The following is a 23,363-nucleotide window of genomic DNA, read 5'->3' on the forward strand; positions in this document are numbered from 1 at the left end:
CTATGTAATGCTATAGTGTAACATAGTAGCTAAGTAGAAGTTCTAATCCCTGACATGGCAACTGTGAACCTCTGCGTGTGTATGAAAATGAAGGATTTTGAGCTCATTCACAGTCACTGCACCTCCCATTGCCTTACTTTAGCAAGCCTGCTGATGTCAGTCACCTTGAAATAACCATTTGGAGAAAGATCAGTCTCATAAGCTCTGTGGTGCTTGTGATAACTGCATAATGCTATAATATAACATGCTAGTTAGGAAGGGGTTATAATCCCAAACATGGCAACTGTGAAACTCTGTGTTTGTGGAGATGAATGATTCTGAGGCCAGTCACAGTCACTACACCTCCCATTGTCCTACTTTAGCAAGCCTGCTGATGTCAGTCACCTTGAAATAACCCTTTGGACTAGAGCCAACCCCATAAGCTCTGTGGTGCTTGGGATAACTGCATAATACTCTACTATAACATGCTAGTTAGGTAGGAGTTCTAATCCCAGACATGGTAACTATGAAATATGTATGTGCGTGTGTGTCTCTTTGATAATACCTGATGTTATGGACATTCACACTTACTACTCTCCCCTTACCCCTCCTTTAGAACTGCTGCTGATGTTAGTCACCTTCAAAGATACCTGTGTAGAGCTTTTCAACATGTAACTCCCATGGCATGTGCCATAAATGTGGAACAATGTAATAGCAGTAACAACACAGTTATGGGCTTGACTTTTGTCTGTGATAAGTGTTTGTGTGTGTACATATGTATGTGTGTACCTCAAAGACTTTGGCCCCATTTATACCCACTACACATCTCAGGGCCTGACTTTAGCAGTCCTGCAGATGCCATCCTCCTTAGAAGTACCTGTTGCCAACACCTAAGCCATGTCAGGTTAGTGGTGCATGTGGTAAATGCATAACGTAATGGTCTGTAAAGATTGCTAGATAGAGGTTTGAACCTCACCCTTCGCAAATGTAAATGTTTGTTTAGGGTAAAATTATTTTTGGGATCTCTCACCCACTACATCACCCAATGCCAGTATTTATAAGTGCTGGAGATGTTCCTCACCTTAGATGTATCTTGGGACAACATCCATCTAGGCAACCCTTTCTTTACTCAGAGAACACGCTCCACCCATGTCTCATACACAAACACACTTGGCTAGGCAACAACCACTATATTGGTAGTCCCCTGCATATTGCCTCACAGATAGTAACCACTGTGTGATTGCAGTGGGCTACATGCCTGTTGACCAAACCAGTGGTACTGACATCAGAAAGTACTGTGATGTGTTACATCTCCTGACTGTGTGTTATCCAGCAAGTAAAAGGACATGGCACCCTGTTCCATCCCCGCAGTAGGCAAATAAATGCTTACAGAGGCCTGTTTGCTATGTTCCCTACTGGACACCTGCAACAACTGTAGAGTCTGCAAATGTAACCCAAAAAGGGAATACCATGCCTTGTACACATGCCCTGTATGGACAGATGCCACTAACTCCACTGAAAACCTGTATCATGATGTCAATGTAGGTGTAAGCACAACCTCAGTTCCATAGCCAGGTCTCACCAAATTAGGTCAGAAATGCTACATCAGAAGATAACAATCTGCCCACACAACATGCCCCAGTGACCTCAACTACACTTCTACACATCAAAGAACATGCATGTGGGACATGTGCACAACACAAACACTGGCCATGTTATGGAATATAGATCACATATATGGGAAGGAGTGCACATCACTGGCAACCCACAATAGTAACCCAGATGAGTGGATAGTGAATACAATACCCACCTCTGCGGACCACTCCAGGGAGTACACCCCTGAGCCACACTGGAGACTATTGTCATGTAGCCTGATGCAAAGGTATTCCCTTTGCCTAGCTTTGTACAGCCTTCAGGCCCATTCACCTACTACACACCTGTGAAGCAATGAACCTATGCATCTCAGTACTGGCAAGTGTGTGTGTGTGTGTGTGTGTGTGTGTGTGTGTGTGTGCGCGCGCACGCGCGCGTGTGTGGAGATTAATAATTTTGAAGCCATTCACAATCACTACACCTCCCATTGCCCTACTTTAGCATACCTGCTGATGTCATTCACCTTGAAATAACACTTTGGCCATGTTTCAGCCATATAAGCTTTGTGGCACTTGTGATAACTACGTAAAACTGTAGTGTAGCAAACTAGTTAGGTTGGAATTCTAATCCTGATCCTGCTAACTGTGATAATGTGTGTGTTTCCCTGAGAGAGTGTGTGTGTGTATCTTCATTGACACCTGCTTTTGTGGACATTCACATTTACTGCACTTCCCTTACCCCTCCTTTAACACTGTTGCTGATGTTACTCACCTTCAAAGATACCTTTGGACACCTATCCAACATGTAAACACTGTAATAGCAGCACATAATCAGGTAGGTGTTTGAAACTCAGTAGTAGTAAGTGTGTGTTTGTGTGTGTGTCATCGGTGTCCTGTGTGGGTGTTGGGGTGATTGTGTAATGACAGGATCCATTGCAGTGTGTGTTTTGCTACATCATTATATTGAGGACCTATATGTCCCAATGTCCACATTATAAGGCCAACAGTTTTCAAACACTGTAGAGGTTGTTGTAGACAATCCTCAGCCACAAATGTGTACAGCCATGTACAATTAAATATGTGACAGTATAGATTAGTAAATAATATAGACAACTGTTATAATACCCAGATACCACTCTCCATCCATGGATCATACATAAACATGTTTGGCTCTTACTCTCTTACTCCCTTCCTTTCTTACTTTGTCTCTGTCTCTCTCTCTCTCTCTCTCTCTGGTGGATGTGGAAAAGTATGTCTTTTTGCATAGGCAGCAGCTTGAGTTTTGTAAGTAATGTTCATGATCAGCTGATGGCCTGTGCACTAATTGCAGTCCCCCACTTGCTAATTGCATGTGGAATAGCTGTGGTATCATTCCTATAGCTAATTGCATGGACACACTATAACTAAGCACTTCATGTGGGTGTTGGCCCTTTTCCTTCTCTGTAATCAGGACTTCATGTGAGTGTCTGACAAACAGCATCACAGAGGGTAGTTGGAAAAACCTCTTACAACATACACTGTGGAGACAGGCCAACAAATAGGAGGAGGATGTTCCAGGCATGGGGACAGAATGTATGTATTGCTGTTCTACAGTTGAAGTAATGTTGGTTTAACAGGGTTTGTGTGGATATGGCTGTTCTACATGATTTCAAGTCTGGCATACATTATACGGGATAGTGATGTTGCTGACATTAGAAGAGTCATGACAAACCATAACCGTACTATCCCTGTGGCATGTGTAATAAATGCATATCCCTGTAATAGCATGATTAGATAGACAATGGGTTGTATTGCAGTCCTGGTCAATGTGTGATTGTGGGTATGTCAGAGCATTATCATGGGTTTCAGTGAGTAAAATATCCAATGTGAGGTGTGGGGGGCAGGATATACTGTCTTTACACCACGGTACCCCCAGTACATGTCCCAAGGTCCACTGTATGAGGACCACTGTCACCACCAACCATACAGGTACTGATTACACTATCCAGCCCAATGATGCATGTGCTCTGTGCAAATTCTCTGTAACAGAATGGACTCACTCACAAGTAGTTAGCACTGATAAATCCAGGTCTCTTAGATGTGTATATGACTGTTATATCTTTGTCAATGTGTATATGACAGTGTGTCATACTATCTATTGTTCATTATCACCCAGTACATCTCCCATTACCATAATGTACAAGGTCTGGTGATGTTCTTCACTTAACAAGAAGCTTGAGATACACCTCATCCTAAAAACTGTGTGGTGTGTGCAATTAAGGCCAAACACATTAGTAGCAATAAGTACCTAGGTAGGGGTTTCACTCTCAGTGTTACCAAGTAAGTGTGTGTATGTGAAGGGATTTACTTCAGTTTGTAGAAAATACATGTCCCAGGATATCATTCGTCTCAGAACTGACTGGTGAAAGCTAACTTTTAAAAGGAATCATCTTGTGGAAATTCATTCCATCAAAACTAGTAGTAGATGTGGAAATGCCCTCTTCCCCACTGTACAGCTGTACAGTGATACTGGAGTTGGTATATATAGTTGGGTGTAGATGTTGTGGGCACAGCCACCCTCATTGGGGTTATTGTTGGGCATATCCCCCGCTTAGTTTGCTGTAATATTATACAGTTTATGTTAATAGGTTAAGTAGTTGTTAATCACACTATGTGTGGTTCTATGCCACCCCACACCCTGCAAAGTGGAGGGCTGTGCCCCCCATACCAGCACACCTATGTTTACCAACTCCAGGACTGCACTACATTGGGGGAGAGGATATATACCCTGCCAGTACCATTGTCAATGACATTAAACTGGCAGACTGATTATTTACTGATGTGATGTTTTGCCTATTTTGTCTTGGTAGAATTACATAGACCAAAATGAGTTCACTGCAGAATTAAGTACATCCATGTGTACAGTATTCTCTGTGTATTGCATCAACACCAAAGCCTCTGTGTATGTGTGTTATTCACAAACATTTGGTGTGTGCCATCCAGTACACTTACCATTGTCCACTGTAGAAGAGCTGCTGACATCAGCCACCATGCACTCACCTGTATACACTCCTCAGACACATCAGCCATGTGGCACATGCAGTAACTATTATACAGACCTGTTACTTGTGTTCAGCTGTACCCAGAGTATGACACAGTCAATGTGTTCCACAGTGCCCTACCCCTTGTAGGAAACAACAGCAGACCAACATCCTGCTGACATATATACACCTACAACACAAACTGAATACATTATGGAAACCACAATCAGTCAGTGTTAATAACAGCTATGATGCATCATGGCTGGTCAGCTACACACCCTGACATGTAAGCATTAAACTTTCCATCTGAAAACATGTTGAACAGCATTACATTGCTAAACCTTAGTACATTCACCCTGTGCATCAGAACAATATTAGCATGTCCCTGTATTGATGGTATGGATGACAGGGATGTGGCACAGGTATCATCATATGTACAGGGTGTGTTGTGTGTTTGCTAGAGACCTAGGCTGAGCTGTTTGGTTGACATCATGTGTGTGTGTGTGTTAAGGGGTTCTTTATCAATTGGGCTGTACAGATGTGGTATGTGTAGGTATGGAGGTGCCCTAGCTGTGTTGGTGATGTGTGTGTATATGTATGCACACAGTTCTGCCATGTGGCTGCCCCATACAGGGGTTTGTTGGACAGCTGCAGATTGTACATTGCAGTGTGTACAGTTCACCATGTCCAGCCACAGACACGAGAACTGTGCCTGCCAGGAGTTCCACTACCAGGTAGAAGCCCAGATACGGTACTCTCTCCTGATAATGACAAATGTCTGCTGGATCCGTGTCCCTGTTGGGACTGGCCAGGACCACGTGCATGTGGCCTGTGTGTTGGGGAGTAGACAGCACCCTCCCTGCAGTGCTGGTGCTGGTACTGCCACTACAGGAGCGGCTTTGACTTGTTGCACATCCATGTATACCTCCATCTGTTGGTGTTGCTGACCTACAGCCACGTGGCTGTTGCCCTACTCCCACCATATGCTCTAACACAAACACTGCATGGTCGAGGATTCTCACCATCTCACCCAACTATCTATTCAGGACCTCTGCAAAATAACAGTGGGCACCTCCAAGATCATGGATGTTGTCAAGTACAGCAGAATGAATAGCCCTCTGGAGCCTTGGACTCTGTCTGGTGTAATGTTCCATATGTACACCTCAGACTGCATTTACAGTATGACCAGCTTGAGCCACTGAACCCCACTAGTTTTGAATCCTTGTCAAAACCAATTTAAACCTTTTTTTTTAAACCTGCGATAACTGTTCTTTCTAATCTCAACTTTTCAGTTTGATGTATTTAGGCTATAGCCTTATCTACCACTTTGGCAGGTAATTAGTCTTCCTTTTAGCTTATCTGATACATTATTTAAAGGAAAACTTTGCCTCCTTCCACCGTTTAACCCAGCCCTTAGGTTGCTTTTCTACAAAAAAGAGAAAACTGTGGTATCCCTCTAAGTCTCATAAAAACCCAGTATGCAACATATACTCGGTCCAAACAAAACAAGAAGATACCTTGCAGTGTGGAGAGTGTGATGTTCACTTCCTAAATTATGTTATGCACTTACCTTGACTTTTACTGTTGAGTATTACAGCATTGTTAATGTTATTAGAGAGAACTGGACCATAATTACTGAAAGCTATATTTTACAGTTTGATTCTCATTAAGTGAACTAAGTGCATAACATAATTTAGGAAGTGAACATCACACCCTCCACACTGCAAAGTTTCTTCTTGGTTAGGTTGCTTTTCTCCCTACAGTATAGTTCCAGTATTGTGTAGGTATAAGAAACCTGTTTATACTTTATAAAACTTTCATATCCTTGCATTGGAATCAAAGGAATGGAAACCAACTTACTTTTTTTAAGCTTACCTTCTTTTATACTTTGTAGAGGAATTTGTTTCTACCTGCATGGTATACTATAGACACAGAGAAATATGTAGTTTACTCTGTCAGGTACTGCTGTCAATCTTAGATGGGCAACTAATCCTGTTGATATCAGGAAAACAGCAGCTGGTATAAAAAAAAGAAGAAAGACAGCTGTAGAACTGTATTCTACTGTCTTTACTGCAGAGAGAAGGAGAACTTAACACTCCCCTTTCATAGCAAAACAGAGCAATTGCATCAGTCATGGTTTAAAAGGCAGTTGTCACCTCTTCTGACAAATTTACATAAGCAGCATCACAGTATTGAAATGTTAAGCATTACATGTCAGCTATTTATAACAATTTATATATTAATATAATGTAAATGTAGTATCAGAAATTTTTGTGACATTAAGAGAAAACTCTGAAAATATTTTTCTTCTAAAGTACCAACACATTTACCAGTCCCAAGCCCCCCCCCCAACACACAGAGGACTGAACTGCAGAAAGACAGACATGTGGCAACCCCGTCATCTAGATGCACTAGCACTGTTTATAAAAAGGTATTTTATGCTTTTCTATGATGGCTTTCCAGAGGCAGATGCATATGTGATACACAGATCCATGGTCAGATACTCACACTGACTCTGAGTCAATCCTTACAGATGCAGAGTGCATGAGCTTTTTCTAGTTCACAGAGGAAATGTGACCATTGATGGCAACCATAGTATGCAGCTGAATTTAATTTAACTTACATTTGCAATGTGTCCTTGTATTAAAAACATTAAGAAAAGGAAATCAGATGTAGTTTATCTGTGTACAAATGCACGTCTGACTGTGTCTGGCTTTGTATGTATATGGTTGTGTGTGTGTGTGTCTGAGTGTGTGTGCGTGTGTGTGTGTGTGTGTGTGTGTGTGTGTGTGTGTGTGTGTGTGTGTGTGTGTGTGTGTGTGTTTGTTTTATATAATTGTCACCATCCTTATCAACCTCCTTTTTTTTACTTTCAACATGCCTCAAGTCTTTTTCACATACTAGCTATTAGGTCCTACTGTAATGGTTGTTCCATTCCAAAATTTGTATGTTTTCATAACATCTTAGGAAAACAAAAGTGACCAATTCACTTTCATGGTTAAAAAAGTATAAATAAATAAATAAATACAAAATAGAAAAAAGGGGGGATGAACATAATAGAAATAATTATGGCACTAGTAAAGCACTTTTAAATTCTGCATCATTCATGAGGAAAAAAAACTTCCCAAAGAAGGCATTAGGAAGCAGCAGACAAAATTACTTTGGAGTCTTTTCCCAACAGTAGTTGTCATCTGCACATGGTACAGCAATGATTATTTAGTGCAGTGAGAGCTTTCACACCTCAGGATCAGAGTGTGGGGAAAGTCTGTCAATTCCTTTAGCAGTACAAAATAATCTCTTTACAAAAGCCCTCTGTTTACCTTCTTTCTTTTGCTAGAAGTGGCTAACAAATATTTATAGAATAGAACATGCTCTGACAGACACATAAATGTGGCTCACTTAAGGACAGATAGAATCAGCTCTGTTACAGAAGGTGTGTTAGATGACAGTGTTTCACATTCTTGTTTTTCTATGTTAATGGCATGAGAAAACACTACCACTTCCTTACGTCTAGCATGACTCATATAAAGAGGACTTGAAATATATTCTGGGAAGAAAAGAAGGAAGAAAACATGCTCAAAGTACCAAGGCAGGCCCCATCAGCAGCCATTTTGTGGGGAACGCATTAAAATTGCAAAAGAAGCATTTGGAGTGATTTTGAGGCATTAACATTTCTCAGAAAACAAAAACACAATGAAAAAAAAACATAAAGTTTTCCTTTAAATTGCTGAGAGCTGAGCAAGTTTTTCAGAAATAAGTCCCCTTCACATCATTCAAAAAAATATTACCTCTTTCTAAAACTTTCTAAAACATAAGCTGCCATGGAAAGCCCTTCCCAGTGCATATCATCAAGCTTTGGACTTATAATAATGGACTGTGTAACATGGGCATCTCACTGGCATTTCTGTTAGCCAGTCCAAGTCTATGGAAAAGTTGGAGGGATAGTGCCATTCTGCTGATTATTCAGTCATTGGAATAAGACATGATTAGTTGCCAGGTTGAAATGTCTAATCACCATGCAATAATTTAGTCCACAGAAGGCCTGCTTCCTAACCAAATACCCCTGCTTTATAACAGAAGGCCTGCTTCACAGCCAAATGTCCCTACTTTATGATGGAAGGCCCACTGTATTTCCAAATACCCCTGCTTGATGGCTGAATATTTTTTTCAGCACTGTTTAACCTGTGACTGATACAGCAGACAAGGATCTCTTACCTTCAATATCTTGGGATAAGACTACTCTAAAATCTAACTCTGATACATCCATTTGCAGTGTAATTTCCTTAGTAAAATCAGGCTATTGTAACTCTGCTTCAGAACATAACTTTATTTTCAGTTCTTTAATTTTGTCTCAAGAAACCATTTTAACTTTCCATTTGTTAGCTCTATCAAGGAACATTTAGTAGTTGCAAAATGAGGTGCACGTTTTCTGAAATACTCAGCTAAACGAAGATAAGCTTTTGCATTCTTTCAGTGGAATATATAGGCCTTTTATTTTATTCCATCTATTTTTCCATGCTGTAGTTTTGCTAGCACTCTTTCTATAAGGTATGTCATATATTTGGATTTCTACAAACCTGTTATGCAGTCAAGTCCTCCTGTTATATAAAGTCTAACACAGCTTGCATTTTTTGATACATGCCAAAATAACGTTTGTCAAGTCTAGTGTTGCAATGTATCCTTTACTTATCTAAGTAGTTTTTCCTAGGTTCTCTTATCAGTTTATCAGTTCTGAGCATGGAATCCCTATCAAACTTTGAAATACTGTTCAGTCTCCCGAAGTTATTGCAGAATCTTGATACTTCCACCTGCTTAGGAACTAGTATTATCAGGCTGCTCCATTTATTCTGTAACTCCCCTTTGACTTCAAGTTTGAGTATCTTCTGAACTTGTGCTCTTACTGCTTGTTCCTCTGATAACTGGTACTTTGTAAGCTCTCAATCTAACCTTCACTCTAGGTGCTGTCAACAGGTTATATATTCCCAGGTGTGTCTGAGAATCCTCCTTTACCCATTAATAAAAATGTACTGATTTCACTCTTTGAAATTTTGACAAGGATTCCTCTAGTTGTACTTCACAAAGAGAAATCAAAAGTGCCACGGGGACCTTGCTCCAGTCAAAAAATTGCGTGAAACGAAACCAATGTCCTGAACGCAATTTTATTAAAAATAGACAGCGTTTTCGCCACAGCCTCTGCCGTGGCTTCTTCAGAGAATAGGTTTACAAAAGTATAGTAAGCGTACTCTTTTTTATGTTGACAGTGAAATAAAATACAGGAAATGATGTCAGCGTTACAACAGCAAAAACGCGAGACCAAAAACACACAAGTGCGTTACTCCCTAAAGTAACAATTCGGTAAAGATATAAAATAATCCAAAATGCCAGTGTGATCAGTCCTAACCTACAAGCGGAAAGCTTGTGGTCGACATCCAGTATAGAGATAGAATGTAAATAACCAATTACATACAAAGAGTACATGCTTATACAGTCAATAAAAAGACATGTACTTATTATTAAAAACTCATATTTAAATATGAAAAATAATAACAAATAATAACATAAAAAGCCAAATTGGTCCAAGTCCTATTTCAGCTAAATTATAAATATGTTTTATAATTATTTAAAAAATCAAAAACATAAATAACAGTGTTAATGTAAAACAATTAAAAAAGTCTATGTATAAATGTAATAAATATGGGTTACAGATGTACAAATTTATATAGACCATTTATTAGATGTTTTTATATATGTGGCCCAAACAAAATTTTAAAAACTTTACCCATAACAGTCATCTCATGTGACTGTCTAAAAATGTATATAGTTTACTTCAAACCTTATCTAAAATAACTCCTTAACTTTAATACAGCCGAGATATTGCAATTTTCATTTAAGCCTGGATGCTTGAAAGCATCCAGCCTTAATTGCCACTCCAATTCACGATTCTCCAGAATTAGTGAGTAAGGACCCCCTCGGATTTTAGTTTCTACTTGGTCAATGGCCATAAAGGAAAAACTATGGCCTGGGTTAAGAACAACATGTTTAGCTAATGCATTCACATCCTTCTTGTTTTTAATTGCATACATGTGTTTATAAATACGATCACGGATCCTACGGTCCGTTTTGCCAATGTAGAAAGCAAAACAACAATTACAAAAGGCAATATAAATGATGGATCTGCTTTCACAATTTAAAGGGAACCTAATGAGATATTTCTTGTCCCTGACAATAAAAGTTTCTCCTGCCTTAACCTTGTGGCACCAGTTACAAAATCCACAGGGGTACATTCCAATCCTTTTATTAAAAAATTTGTTTGAATAGTCCCTCTGTAGAAGTTCCTTAAGATTGTTTCCTCTTTTGAAAACAAAATTGGGAGAAAAGCCTAATTTCTCTACCAAACTCGAATTGTTGGATATAAATTGCCAGTTTTTTCGTATTATAGTCATAATGCCTTTGGAATTCATACTGTAAGTGGTGACAAAGCTTAATAAAAAGTCTTGTTGTACATCAAGACTTGAAAAAGTAAGAGTGGATCCTAAATCACCCACTAAAATAGAAGGCGTCTCAATGAGAGATGGTTCGTCACTGGTGGTTAGTACTTGGCATAAAATGGGTTTATAAAAAACATTCATCCTCTTATAAACCACTTCAGAAATCAATTCCTCCAGTAAATAGTGCAGGTAACCCCTATTAAGCATGTACTCTTTGTATGTAATTGGTTATTTACATTCTATCTCTATACTGGATGTCGACCACAAGCTTTCCGCTTGTAGGTTAGGACTGATCACACTGGCATTTTGGATTATTTTATATCTTTACCGAATTGTTACTTTAGGGAGTAACGCACTTGTGTGTTTTTGGTCTCGCGTTTTTGCTGTTGTAACGCTGACATCATTTCCTGTATTTTATTTCACTGTCAACATAAAAAGAGTACGCTTACTATACTTTTGTAAACCTATTCTCTGAAGAAGCCATGGCAGAGGCTGTGGCGAAAACGCTGTCTATTTTTAATAAAATTGCATTTAGGACATTGGTTTCGTTTCACGCAATTTTTTGACTGGAGCAAGGTCCCCGTGGCACTTTTGATTTCACTTTGTGTTTTTTTTCGTTTTGGTTTATTTGGTACTTCACAAAGAGATTTGTTGGTCTCTGCTGTATGAATTTTAGAATTGTAACTAACCACATGGCTTTCTACTTCATACTATGGCTTTAGTACTTTGAAGTATTTGCTCTGTCTTTCTCTGTCTCTTTCCTGGATGTCAAAGTTTGTATTTCACTAAATGTTTTGTTTCAATCACCTCAAACAACCCTTTTTCATTTAGCCAAAAGTTTGTTCTTTATGAAGGGTACTAATAATAGTACCTTATTTCTTGAGCTAAATTCTTTATATCAGACATTCTTATTACAAAGTCATTGCTGCATCTCTTGGGCTTTTTGCATATGCTACTTTACTATGGGAATGACCAAATTAGGTCTGTCCTATAAACCAATGCACTGCTGTATTACATTTTTAAATGGTGTTGTTTCATCTTCCCAATTCTGTCTAGCAATATCAAGCAGACCTCTGGGGCACCTGCTATTAAAGAGTTCAGACAGGGTAGCCCCAATAAAAGCTTGTGGCATTTTTTTTATTGTAAGAACAATATATGGTCCCAGTTTTTACTACCTGCATCAATTCCTTTTCTAAATGTGACCTTCTATGGGTTTGGATGGTACACTAATTATTGCAAGTTTTAACCTTAAAGCATTAGTATAATTAATTCCATACCCTTGTGTGAAGATATGTGAAGGCTGCCAGTCAAGCCAGGTAGAATTTTGAAGATAATTCTGTCATTAGTAAATATTGACATAAGCCACAGGCTTGTTCTCTAAAATGGGAAAAAATGGTGTTAAATGTGGAATTGTAAAAATGTAATAGTGCACTCTGCTGTAGGAAAACTGATAAGTCAATAATTGTGTAACTGTTTGATGTCAAAACTCAGATCCGAGCTGTCTAAATGAAGGAATTCTTCCTATTGTTTTGAGGCCAGAGTTAATGGCTAGAATTTACATGTATAATTTCTTTTATTGCTCTGGCTTCTTGACCAGCTGCAAGATCAAAAAGGGCTATTAACCTCTGAGTTTCTGTTAGCCTGGAAAAACAGAAAATTGTTAAGAATGATGTAATGTGAAGCAGTTCTATGTTATCAATTTAAAGACAGAGAATCAGAGAGTTTTTAGCATTTGCCTTGAGAACATCCAACTCACCAGTATCTGCCTCTATATGTAAGTTTATTTTAGAACTGTGTTTTCCCTTACATATAGCTAGGAAATAGGAAGATTAGATTAGTGTTTTTTTCTGTATTTATGTCAGAACTTTTCTACTGTATTATTTTAAATATTTCTCTGTGATCTCTGAACTCTTGAGTAGCATTGTGTAGTAAGAAGTATTGTCTTGTATTTTTATTATTTATTATTAAATATTTTTTAACTTTTCAACTGTGGCTGTTTTGTGTAGAGATAATTTAAGCTCTAGAGTACATTGCATGTATATAGTGATACTGTCCAAGCCACTCCAAATAAGCCTTGCTGTTCAGTTACACTTACCAGCTGAATAATAATATTGCACAGTAATAATTGGACACCTTTTGTTAAGGGCCTTTTTAGTAGCTGATATTAGTGGGTGGTGGCAGCTGGTACTACATTTTAGAGTGGGCAGAAAGGGGGCACAGCTGGAGAATCTGTGCCAGCCTTCTTCAATAGTGTTTGTGTATTTGTGTATAACTCATATCTCAAAGTGTGTGTGTGTGTCAGCTACTTGGGCAGGGACATGAAGCACTGGCTGGACAGAGAAGGTGCTGGAGGTTTTAGCTTGCCCACTCGGCTGAGATCTGGAACCTATAGCTGTGGCAGTGGGGAGTCTTATTGGGGATCTGGAGAGAAAGGGAGAAACCAGTCCCAGACCGACTGTGATCTCCATGTGCTCTTAAGGGAAATTGTACTTTACTGTGTGTGTATTTGTTATGCTCCCCTATGTGGATACCCCTCACTGGTGTTAGTGGTGAGGATTGAGGCTTCATGATCACTGGGCTAGTGCACAGGCATCACATATTAATTGTTTGGCAGTGGTGGGATGTCCACACCACATATTAAATGGTTGGCAAATACTAGTTGGCTTGTAGTGGTATGGGTAGTATGAATTCCTGTAGCTTGTGTACAGTGATCACTGAAGATGTTTTGTATTCTAAATCAGCCATGCAGTGAATAGTCAGAGTTCAGATCAAAATTGTATTATTTCTTTTATTAGTTTAGTTAGTCAGGGAGAGCAGGCAAGCATGTCAGCAGAGGAGTATGGAAAGCTGGCAAGGAGCCAGTTGGCTGAGATGTGCCAGGCTAAAGGACTGGTGCAGGGAAACCTGACTAAGGCAGACGTGATTTCAGCTTTGGTCACAGTTTTAACAGAAAACAGAAATCAGGAGGATGATCAGACTGGCCATCGAGATGTACAAAATTCAGGGAATGGGCAGCTCAACCTTTGTGCAGAGGACTTAAAAATCCATCTGGAGCAAAAGATACTTGAGTTGGAGGCCAGGCATTTGGAAATAAAAGCTGTAGAAAAGGAGTGGCAGAAGCAGCACAAAAAGGAGATGCTAACTCTTCATCAGAGTCATTGAGGTAATGGGGAAGGGAGTAACTGGACCCCAGAAGCACAAAAGGACAGTACATTTCTTCTGCAGTTTACAGAGGGGGTAATTTTGATAGTTTCATTCATATGTTTGAGAGGGTATGTAAACAGTATGATGTTGACCAAAGGCTCTGGGTACGGTTCCTGACCCCCTTACTCCATGGTAAAGCTAGAACTGTGTTGTCTAAACTTGCTGATTGTGAATATTTTGATTATACTGCTGTTAAGCACTGTTTGTTAGAATTTTTTCTGCTAACACCTGAAAAATATAGGAAAAGGTTTCATGAGCATCGACCCAAGGCAGATGTGTGAATATGTTGCTGAAATGAGCACTCATTTTCATAGGTGGGTGAGTGGATGTCAGGCCACCACTTTTGAAGGGCTGGCAGACCTTTTGATGAGGGAACAAGCCCTTAGACCTTTGCCTGAGGACATGAGGATCTGGTTAGCTGATAGACAATGTGCTACTTCAGATGAGTTGGGGAAGAAGGGAGACCTATACCTAGCAAGCAGGGCATTCCTGCCCAGGAAGGGACCAGCAGTACTGCTTATGGGTCTAAAGGAACCCATGGTGGGCAGCCCAGAGTGCCCCAACAGAATCAACCAGTAACAGGGGAAGCCACTAGTCCAGGTATATGCCCAGAACCTAGGGTTAAATGTTTTGAATGCAACCACTGGGGCCATGTAGCATATAGATGTCCATGGAGGCAAGGTGGGGAACAAAAGGCGAGAGAGCCAGTAAGTGGGGAAGACAAAATGCTAGTAGTATGTTGTCTTGAGACAACAGGGGTACCGAACTAACATACTGCAGATGTCCTGATAGGGAAGGATTTTGATGAGGCAGTACTATGTGTTAACGCAGTTACATGCAATCAGGCTTCTGGACAAGCATCTGGGTCTGGTAGCCTGGAGGACACCCAGACAGACCGCAAAATTGCAGCCAGGACTAGTGAGGTGGTTACTTCAGGGAAGAAGCTATGCTGTAGCAATGAGACTGATGGTGAGCCACAGCTGCTTGTGGGTACTGATGTACCATTGGACAGAGTGCCTGCAAAGGTAGAGGTGATTAGTAGTACCCAGGCTGACAGTGAAGCACCACTGTCAGAGGATGCCAGACATCCTGTGGAAGGGGAGCTGGGAAGGGTTACAAAGAGAGAATTAAGACAGGCTCAACTCTCAGACCCTACATTGCAAGGCCTGAGGCAGGTAGCTAGTGAGGCACCTGATTCTCAAGGGAAGGGGGGATCTGTATACTGGGACAAAGGGTTACTGTATAGAGAGTGAACCCCTGAGGGAGGGATAGAAGGTGAGAGAATACAGCAGTTGGTAGTGCCTAGAGCCTACCATCTGGCACTTCTAGCCATAGCCCATGATATTTCCTTTGCAGGTCATAAGGGCATAAAATGTACAAAGAAATGTATTATGTAGAACTTTTATTGGCCTGTGTCAAAGGGAAAAACTTCAAAGACCAATACACATAAGATTCAGTTAAGGCACTTTAATTTACTTGCAGCAAGGAGACAAAAACATGCAAATACAAGGATTTGTCTAACTATTAACAGGAAGTATGTTCATTCTTATACTATTTTACAAGACATGGCCTTATAAGCTGACGTAATCAAGCACAACTTTTAGTATTGTTCTACAGCAGATGTTACTCCAGATTTTCTGCTGACATGACTAGATTTGTGAGAAACTTTTCAGAAAAACAACCTGGCCTTGGTGACTATTAATTCATTTACAAGCATCTATTGTACAGTGTTACTTTTCAAGGTACTTTTCTAATACAGATACAAGCAAATGCTGATTGCAGTTCATATTTTCAAGCAGGCTTTGTACTAATTATCTGTAACTTCTACAGCTGTGTATTTTCTCATGGCACAGCAGAACTTCTTGTCTAAGTTTCATACAAGTAGTATTGTTCTATTCATTATTTTCCTAACGCAAGCAGAAATCACCTGCTTCTCAGTAAATTTCCAAGGCACAAGCAAGATTTTAGCTAACAGTACAAGGTCAGAAAGCAACTGCAGTTTGTACAGATTTATGCAGTATGAAATAGAATAAATGTGTTAACCCTTTTCAAGCTCTAAATGCACTAAGCATATTGCTAATACACACATTAATACATATTTTTCTAACAGTTCCCCCCTATTAATACTTTTATTCTACTTTCAAAATAAGCATAAACAATTTGTTTTCTTCTCCTAACCTCTTCCACTCAGGATTTGCAGTTAAGAGAGTCATTCAGTTTAAACTTATGAAAGATTTTTAGCCTTTTAACAGTTCTTCAAACTCAGTACTTTGATATAAGATTTAAGAAACTGACATGTCTATAAGGTCTTTAATCAGTCTTTTCATGTAGGGGATACCACAACAAGCACATACTCCCAGTAAGAGCATACCTACACAAATGGCAATCAGGATGTTCATTATGATGGTACCCCACCCCCAAACCATTTCTGGAAAAAGTCCGTCATTCGGTTTGGGACTGGTTTGGGACTGGTTTGGTCATGGCCGACACTTGCTGAATTACCTCAAGATGATTGTCTATCTCGTGTTTATGGTCAGAAATATACGAACAGCATTTTTCTTGGATTAAAGCGCAGGTACCACCTCTCACCGCTAGGGTGAAGTTGAGAACCATGCGGTTTTGGAGCACTACAGTTCTCATAGCATTCAGTTCATCAGTCACCAATTTGAGAGCAGAAAAAGTTGTGTTGCTCATTACTTCAAGACGTTTTGACAGTTTTCTCAGCTCCCAGATTGATTTCACTGCTCCATATGCTGGTAATATGCCTGCCCACAATATAACGCTATCACTCAAGTCCATGTGTGTCAGTCCTTTACCTAGAGAGTGATGGTCTTTCCAGCGTGCATCAATTTGTCCCACTGGATTTACAGGTTTCTTGACGACTTCTCGGACATTTCAAATTTTCCCATGAGGCAAAACTGCAGTGTGTCGTATGGCCGGAACCAGGTAACCCAAAAAACAACTGCCGGACCAATTTTCAGGTAACCATTTGTATGCCTTTCTGCCACACACAAAATAACAATCCTCTACTTTAGTAGTAACCTTGCTATGAATATACACTCGCCCAGCATGAAACATTTTTCTATCAATTATAGATAGCTGTTTATAAAGAACAGAATTATGTTTTACTTCATCAAGTGTTTTGTGATCAATCCAAGAAATGAATCATAATTTGTATTACAATAATGATCTACTTTGCTACCTTTAGCGTAACATCTATAAGGAACAGTCACATTGCAATTGCTCCAACCCACCTGAACAGTATCATTTTTATAAAAACAAACAGTTCCCTTTTGTGGAACAGACAAGTGCAATGCTATTTTATCTTGTGCTGTAATAGTTGAGGTATCATAAATCAAGTTCTCCCAGGTCTCATTGACCCCTAGGGGGACTGTAGTCATTAATAACCCCCGTATGCTGTCAGCAAAGCTGTGCAAATCCAGCAATTCGAAACATTGAAAGTCTCAGCATACACATATTTAATTGCCTCGTAAGTGTTAAAGTTTGGATGCCAGTTTATGAGTAACACTTCACGTTTATTCAGTTCAGTCTGCGTGGCTGGGAAAAGAAAAGGCCACAACAAAAAGATTATTGTCACTAATACAGTTAACAGGATGATTATGCAATACTTCTGAGGAAAGGGTTGTTCTGCATTCCTGTTTCTTCTGGACTCTATCATTTTTGCTCTTGGCATGTAACAAGATTTTTGTCCAGTTCAAAGTTTTTAACTAATTTATAGTGCGTCAGGTGGATCCAGGAGGCACGTTCTGCAATTTTGACTTCAGTGGGTGTTGATAAAAGCACTTGATATGGACCTTCCCACTTTGGAGATGCCCAATTTTTCTTCTTAACTATCTTCAGCCAGATCCACGCTCCAGGGGGCACTGCCACTTCTGATGGTATGGTTCATTCTTTATCTGAAACAGAATTTAACTGCAACAAATGTTTAGAATTTAACAAATTACGCATATACTCTGCTAATGTACTGTCAGCTTCCTGGTCTGCGGGCATGAGAGATTTCCACTGAGGTATATAGTAAGCCCTTCCAAAGAGCTTTTCAAAAGGAGTCAATCCTTTTGCATTTGGAACAGTTCTCATGCCCAACAGTGCCAGGGCCAGACAGTACACCCAGTTTCTCTGCGTTTCTGTCATTAATTTTATTAGCTTACTCTTTAAAATCCCATTATGCCTCTCTACTAGCCCTGATAATTGCGGGTGATACGCACAATGATTCTTTACAGAAATACAAAAATGTTTACTTAACTGCTGTATGGTCTGATTCACGAAGTGTGTGCTGTTGTCTCTGTAGATCCTTTCTGGAATGCCGAATCTAGGGATGATTTCTTTAACAAGCACTTTGGCCACAGTCGTAGCATCTGGATTTTTAGTCGGAAAAGCTTCCACCCACCTGGAAAACATATCTACAATGACAAGACAATACTTCTTATTTTCACATTTATTCAACTCTATGAAATCCATACAGATAGTATGAAACAGATACGGTGGTGTAGGGAAACTCCCTTGCTTGGGCTTTAACACCCCTTGTGCATGATGTTTATTACAGATGTGGCATAACGAACAAAACTTTTTAGAGTAGTTTGTAAATCCGTATGTCGTAAACACTTGGTTCACCAGCTGTACCATCCCCCCTGTTGAGACATAGCACTGCCCATGGCTCAACAAAGCTGCATATCTAAACAAATTAGATGGCAATATCGGTTTCCCTTCTTTAGAGATGTACAGCCCCTTTTCGAGAATTGCCCCTTGTTTTACCCATCTTTGTTTTTCAGTTTGCATAGTAAGTGTTTGCATTGTCTTCAACATTTCTAAGTCTAAAATCTCAGAGGGTTGTAGTTCCTCATTCAAAAGAAATACTTCTGAAGCTGCCTGCTATGCAGCTGTATCAGCTCTCGCATTACCTTTTGAAATCCTGTCCTGTTGCTTGGTATGAGCTGTGCATTTACAAATAGCTACTTTCTGAGGTAACTGAATAGATTCTAAAAGATCTAAAATAAACTGTGCATGATTGATTGGTTTGCCAGTAGATGTTATCGTTCCCTGATTTTTCCACTGTTGCGGAAAAACATGTACAGTAGAAAAAACATACGGGCTGTCAGTAAAAATGTTTACACATTTACCCTTTGCTAAGGTACATGCCCGTGTCAAGGCAATCAATTCTGCTGCCTGTGCAGATAAACTATGTGGTAAAGATTTTGCTTCTATAATGTCTGTGTCAGAAACTACTGCATATCCTACTAGGTTCTGTCCTGCAGGACCCCTTTTGCATGATCCGTCCACATAGCATGTCACCTTGGCATCATCCAAGGGAACATCCATAAGATCTTTTCTAGGCAGTGTCTTTTGCTCAATCACCTGCAAGCAGCTGTGTGCTGTGCCATCTGCAGGGGTTGGGAGCAAGGTAGAAGGGTTCAAAGTCGTACATCGTTTAATTGTCATATGAGGTTGGCTCAACAATATAGTCATACAGGAAAGATGCCTAGCAGGGGAAAGATATGCTACCTTCTCTTGTAGTAAAATAATCGCGACTGCATGAGGCACTCTCAATGTGAGAGGGTGGAACAACACTAATGAGGCTGAAACCTGTACTGCCATTGCAGCTGCAACTACTGCTTGTGCACAGTGAGGTAAAGACCGTGCCACTGGGTCCAGTTGTGATGAATAATAAGCAATAGGGCATTGCTTGTCCCCATGCTGCTGTGTTAACACTGATGTCATATAACCTTGCTTACAATCTACAGTTTGGAAAAAACATTTATGATAGTTTAGTAATCCCAAAACTAATGAGGACGCTATTAACTGTTTCAGTTTGCAGAAAGCAGATTCTGCTTCTAGTGTCCATTGTATCAAATCCTGTGCTGCCATAGGCTTTTTATAAATCAGGTTAGTCAACGGTGCAGATTCCAAGGCATAGTTTGGAATCCAACTCTGACAAAAGTTAGTCGTACCCAGGAAGGACATCATTTCCTTCTTGGTAGTGGGTTTTGGTGCTTGCAAAATTGCTATTTTTCTGTCCTCATCTAATGTCCTACCTTCCTTGGATATTACTTATCCTAGGTATTTAACTTCTTTTTTCCAAAGCTGCAGTTTATTTTTGTTTACTTTATGTCCTTCAGTGGCTAAAAATTGTAATAGCGCTATGGTATCTTCTTTACAGTCTTGCTGGGTGGGGGACACCAGCAGGATATCGTCAACATAAAGCAAAATATGACTACCTCTTGGTGGGGTAAATCCCGCCAAGTTGTTTGCCATTTCTTGTGAGAATATTGTTGGACTTTCACAATACCCCTGTGGTAGTCGCGTATATGTATACCTTTTCCCCTGAAATGTGAATGCAAACCAATGCTCACTGTCAGGGTGTATCGGTATCGAAAAGAACGCATTGCTGATATCTACCACAGAAAAATATTTCTGTTGAGGTTTTAAATCATTCAGCAGGGTGTGTGGGTCTGGCAGGGTAGGTGCCTTTGGTATTACTGCGTCATTTACAGCTTGTAAATCTTGGACCATACACCACTCTCCATTCGCTTTCTTAATAGGAAATAAGGGTGTGTTACATGGTGAATCAGGAGATTCCACCAGCACCCCTTCCTTAAGTAAAGCTGCTATAATAGGTTTGATTCCTACCTCTGTATCTTTTCTTAAGGGATACTGTCTCTTTTGTGGTCTAAATGCTGACTTTGGCGTAATAGTAACTGGTCCCGCTGTACGAATAAGTCCTACATCTGATTTTCCTGTCGACCAGAGATTTTCTGGTATATTCTGTAAGGCATTCTCTTCCTCCTTCAATAGGAGTGCCAATCAGCTGTCCTTGCTATACTGCAAGTGTACAGCTGGGTGGGTCTGAGTTATCCAATTCAGCTTCTGCACTTGTATTCCTTGTTCTGACAGTTCTAACTCTGTCTGTTTTTCCCATCTTGTGACTTTTTCTCCTAAGTCTACCCATTTTACATTCTTCTCCTTAGTCAAGCTAACATGTGGTAATCGATTAGATTTATAGAGTGCAAAGAACTCCTGGGGCAATGAACAGCTGGCTACACTGTTCCCTTGTGTGTCTCAGTACAGATTACATAATACCAATCTGTTTGTATGATTTCTAAACAATTCTTGCTCATATTCCTTATCAGGTCCTGGTGTATTACAATAATACAGAGTACAGTGCAACAAATGCTGTTTATCAATGTCAAGGGAGGGGAACTTGCTGATGGCTACGTTCATCAACTCCTCGGTCACCGCCCCTGGACCAGTCATAACCAAGTCCTGGCTGTACCAATAAAACATTTCACCCTCCGATTGCACTACAAAGGTATCAATTTGTCGCTGTGCTTCCATACCCTGCATAGTCGGAACTACTGCTATACCAAATAGCTGCATAAGATCTCTGCCCAAGAGGTTTACTGGGCATTTTGCAGATACAACAATTTTGCTTTTATGGGTCAATCCTGAAACAGGATCAGTTATCACAATATTATGGGAGAGGGGCTCCCGATACAGCTGTCCATTAGCTGCTTTCACTAATATGTAACCAGGTGACTCTAAGTTCTCTGGCAGTTTGGAGGAATGTACCAGGGTCCGTGATGCCCCTGAGTCACACAAGAATCTGACTTGCCTCCCTTCTACCAGGAGTGTAACTTCTGGTTTCGTGTCTGCTAAATAGAGCTCTAAGCTCAATAAAGCCAAATCCAATATTTCATTTTCTTCACTATCCGTGACTTTTTGCACTTCCTCTATTTTTTCTGTCACATTCTCTACTCCCTCTATCACATACTCATTTGTCCTTTCTTTGCTATCCCCTTCTAGTGATTCCTGACTACCATATAGTCAGTCCTCACCCTCCTTATCCTCCGTGGTTGCCTTCTTGCCAAGTGTCCTTTCTTACCATATTAAAACATTCACCCCTATTCTTTCGCCCTTCAAAGTCCTCTGATCATTGATCAGATTGTTTGTTCCCCTGGACGTTTCTCTTGACCTTTTTCCCGGACTGTACTACATAAACTTCTGCTCCATCTTCTACAGAAAATACTTGGGCTTTCTTTTTCTTTTTGCTATTAAAATGCCTTTCAGCATGCCTAGCATATTCAAGCAATGACTGTAACCTGCTTGTACGATGATCTACCATGTGTTTTGTAATAGAGCTGCTTATAGGTGCAATACTGCCTTTCAAAAATGTATTCTTTAACTGCTGCTCATATGGGGAATCATGTGTCTGGTCTTCAGGAACCTGCATTCCACAATGGTTATTAAAACATTCTAATAGTCTGGCATAATATTGGTCAATAGCTTCACCTTCCTGTTGGATGCATTAATTAATGCAAGTCCAGTCTGCCCTAGGCTTCCATTTCTCAGAGATTCGGTCTGTAAGACCTTTCACTCTGTTGTCTAACTCTGCGCTGCTATGTGGGAGGGGCCTAAGTGCAATATCACGGGGATTCCAGTCGCCACTAATCATGTGCCAATCTGGTCCCACAATTTGTCTGACTTCTTTTTCTACGAATTCTCCATTTAAATTATAACTCAGCCTCATTCCTTGCAAATCTTCTAAGAACTTTCTAAAATTAACTTTTGGATGGGGAATTCCCTCAGTGGCTTTCCGGATGTCTTCCGGAGTCCAGGGTCTATACACTAGAATAGTTGGGTCCTGACCTTCTAGCCCTGCCTGAGGATTAGGCACGTCTATAAGTGGGCATATTTCTTCTTCACTCATAAATCATGAATTTCTACCCATTTGATATAACTCAATGTCCCCTTTTGAGTTTCCTGCCAATGTTCGAGACCTGGTCTCGACGGGATCTCTAATAAACGGTTTCGCTTTTGTAGTGTCTCTACTCACAGTGACAGTAGGATATCGCGGGGGTGGACTAATTTGTTCACTTGCCTCATATTCTGGTAAGGGAGGCAGAGGGGCTGATGCTATTACTAAGTTATTGTCCTCCTTATCTAAAAACATTGCTTTTGAATTATTACTCTTTTGTTCCCTTCAGTTTACTTCCTCAATCCACCTGTGTGCCTGAGGAATTCCTAATTGACGTTGCTTTTTTACCCGACCTCTGGAATCGGTTTTA

This window comes from Protopterus annectens, chromosome 7.part0 (assembly GCF_019279795.1).
Source record: "Protopterus annectens isolate FY-2018-M chromosome 7.part0, PAN1.0, whole genome shotgun sequence".
Classification (NCBI taxonomy): domain Eukaryota; kingdom Metazoa; phylum Chordata; order Ceratodontiformes; family Protopteridae; genus Protopterus; species Protopterus annectens.